Genomic DNA, 3,880 nt, shown 5'->3' on the forward strand with positions numbered 1-3,880 from the left:
CTTCCATGACAGACCCCTTCCCTGTAGTGTGGATGGGGCCAGCTTCCTGTGAGTCACCTGGGCTGCAGTGGAGGAGGCACACAGTGCACTGGGGTTCAGGGAGGGGGAGGGAGGAAGGATGCTGGCAGTCAACTCTCCAGATCCAGTACTGCCACACCCTGAAGATAGTCCTACCTAGAAATGGTCCCTGCCATTGTACAGACTCAATATGTCTCAGTGAGTTCTTCTAGTAGTTTTTAGTGCCACTGTAGCAAATGACAAATTCTCAGTGGCTTGAAACAACACAAATTGATTATCTTGCAGTTCTGGAGGTCAGAAGTTCAAAAATCAGTGTCAGTGTGGTAAAATCGGGGTGTTAGCAGCCTGTGTTCCTTCTGGAGTCTCTAGAGGAGAATCCACTTTCTTGCCTTGTCCTGCTTCTAAAGCTGCCTGCATTCCCTGACTTGTGGCCCTTCATTGCACCACCTTTTATCCCTCTGTTTCCAACTTCACATTGCCTTCTGATTCTGATCCTCCTGTCTCCTTATGGATCCTCATGATTACATTGGGACCACCGAGGTAATCCAGGATAATCTCTCCCCGTTCACACCTTAATTTAATCATGCTTGCTAAATCCCATTTGCCAGGTAAGGTAAAGTACTCAGAGCTTCTTGGGCTCAGGATATGGTCATCTTTGGGGCAGTCGCTATTCAGCTGGTCAGTTGCCTCCTGTGCTCCCTTTTATGCCTCACACCTCATCTCACATGTGTCTGCTGTGTTCCTCTCTTCATCTGCATTGCAAATGAGAAATGCAGCAATTTAAACCATTGAATATTAGATTTTGGAGATAGTTGCAGGAATAAAAGCACATATAATTTTATTTGTGTCCTAAAAGTTTTTGTTTGGAATTTTAAATTTTATCTAATTGTCCCTAGGTAAATTAAATATGATTCAATCAGTTGATCTGAAAAATCTTTTCAAAGAGTATACCGCTGTTGTAAAGGCCCTTCAAAACAGTATTTTGAGTGCTGTTTCCAAATGAAGTTTACACTTTCACCCTTATCACTGTATTAAAGGTCATGTTGCAGGGTTTTGTGTGTGTCTGCTTTTTTCCAAAGTGAACTTGCTTCTCTATCTAAAACTAATACCTCTAACAGTATTTTTCACCAGGGAGGAGAGGAATTAGTGTATCTTCTAGACTAAGTTTTCTTTCCACGTGAAGAATCTGTTAGGACTAATATTCATGGGAGAAGGAAAAGACAGTAGCTCTTACACCCCATATACTATGTTGACAACAACAGTATAAGCCTGACCAAAGCTGTACATCTTGGTGCATCATTTCAGCTGAAACGTGTTCAGTGAAGTATGATTTATTCCTTAGTAATTCATTTTTGTGTGAGATAAAAGTACATCAACAGAAATAAGGGAAAGCAGAGTGGTAATTTTAAAATTTCATCATTGACTGTTTTTTTTTACCAGTTCTATAAGCACATTAATTGATATTAAAACCCATAAAAGCTCATTTGGGAATGAAAAAGAAAGTTTGAGGTGGTATTGATTTTTTAATGATATTTGTATTTATTTGTATGATTACGCTTAGTTACACTTTGATTGAGTCCGAATGTGCCCTTCAACAATAATCCATGGGCTCTGGGTTTCCTGAAGTTGTATGTCATGGGGTGAACAGTTAGAAAAAGTGAATCCCACCAATTGACAACCCTATGGGGGTTTATATATTACACAAACACATTTGTTTGTTGACTGCCACTCCAGTACTTTCTGTGTCCTCGAGCTCCACCCACGTGGTGCAGGCTGCCCCCATCTGTGCTGGAGAATCATGACGGGGCATTCAGTGGCCTTAGGCATCCCCAGAGAGCTGCAGTTGCATCCTCTCATTTCCCACCTAGTTTGTGGGCATCCCCCTTTAGCTTGACCCTGACAGTGGACAGGTCTCAGTATGAGCTGTCTGTGGGAAGAAACAAGATGTTTGGGGGGCAGCGGTAGTTGTTGATGGGAAGTTTTAAGTGTCAGGTTGTATCTTGCAATTTTCTGAACCCTGGCAGTGCAGGCCTGGGCCAACCTGGTATGTCTGTTTCACCAACCAAATCTTCCTCATGTGCCCAAGAAGTGAAACCATATTTGCATTTGCCACCAGAATCAACTAATCTAAATAATAGTTGAGAATTCCAGCTTGATTATAGTGAGTGGAAAATGGACCTCTCTCGGGTTAATTCTTACACTATGATTTTACTGTTCATCTTCATAAAAGGGATAAGAAATGAGGAAACGTGGATTATCAGTTTGTTTTCACTCTCATCACTCACTGCAGTTATAATTTTCAAAATACCAAGATGTTTTTCAAAAGTAGTTGTTTTTTTGTTTTTTGTTTTTTTGTTTTGTTTTGTTTTGTTTTTGTGGAGGGAGTAGGGACTAAGACTAAGGAAAGCATTGTTCTATCAAGAGAAGTCGTTTTCAATTTATGGTATGATGGGAAATCCATCTCGTATGTCCTATTTGGATAACAGAGCTCACTTTTAATTTTTTTAAACTTCCTTTGATTTTTTTAATTGAATTATAGCTGACCCACAATGTTGCATTCGTTTCAGATATAAAACAACAAGATTTGACAAGTCTGTATGTTATGCTGTGCTCGCCGTACTGTACCACCAACCATATTCCCTATGCTGTGCCTTTCGTCCTGCAACTTATTAATTTTGTAACTGGAAGCCTGTTATCTCCCACTGTATTTCACGCATTTTGCCTGTCCACCCGCTGCCTCCTCTTTGGAAACGATCAATTTGTTCTCTGTAGTTATGGGTCTCTTTCTGTTTTTCTGTGTGTTCAGAGAACTTTTTAAGATAACTTGGTGCCTTTAAACATATTCCTTGATTTCCATTAGTTTGGATACGTATTTGCCATGTTACCCAATTAGTTATGTAATGACTTCAAAATTTGGGGGCTTAAAACAACCCTTTTGTCATATTACATATGTTTTGGGGGTCAGAAATTGGGGCAGGATCTCATGGGGCAATTTTTATGCTTAATACGGCATTAACTGAGGTCAGTGGGTGGTGGCCTTCAGCAGGCGGCTGCTTGGTCTAGAGGATTCAGGATGACTTTATGTACATGCCTGTCACTTTGATGGGTACAGTTGGGAGATGAGGCTCAGATGGCCCTCCACTTCCGTGCAGTCTTTGTAACAAGGTTGTTGGACTTATTTCCTGTCCACTCAGAGCTCCAATAGCAAATGTTCCAAGAGAGGGGTTCCTTTTGGACTTGGGCCTGAAACTGACACGTTTATTTCACTGTTTAACACAGTCACATAGCCCGTGTGAATCAAAGGGAAATGGGAGTCATAGGATTTGTGATCATTTTTTAACGTGCTACATATGTTCATATGTGCATTTTTTCCCATTTCTCTGACCTGTGGGAAAATGGAAGTTATTGATCAAAGAGTCACAGGTTATCAAGCTGTATGAGAGACTTCAGACTTAATCCAACCTCCATACTTTATAGATTATAGAATATATACGTAGGTGCACATGTACATCTCCATATCAGTTATTATATATACACTTGTATATCACTAAAAATGGTATCTGTGGATTAGCCAATTCTTCTATCTTCATAGGAATGAAAAGGACTCGTCATTCCCCGGCAAATCTGAAGAAAGAAGCCAGAGCAAGAGTAAGGGAGAAAGAGAGTGAGAGGAGCATCTGATGGGATAGGATTTCTTACAAAAGGACTCCTGAAGTGACCAGAGAAAACAGACCAACAGAAAAGGGCAGACTTTGACCAAGCGGTGCTCAACGACGTGAATATCCACATGGAACAGAAGAGGTTTTAACGCTATTCCCTACTGATGTAGCCTACATACTAAAGAGGACATCAGAAGTTTTCT

This window comes from Mustela nivalis (genome assembly GCF_964662115.1).
Source record: "Mustela nivalis genome assembly, contig: HAP1_SCAFFOLD_211, whole genome shotgun sequence".
NCBI lineage: Eukaryota > Metazoa > Chordata > Mammalia > Carnivora > Mustelidae > Mustela > Mustela nivalis.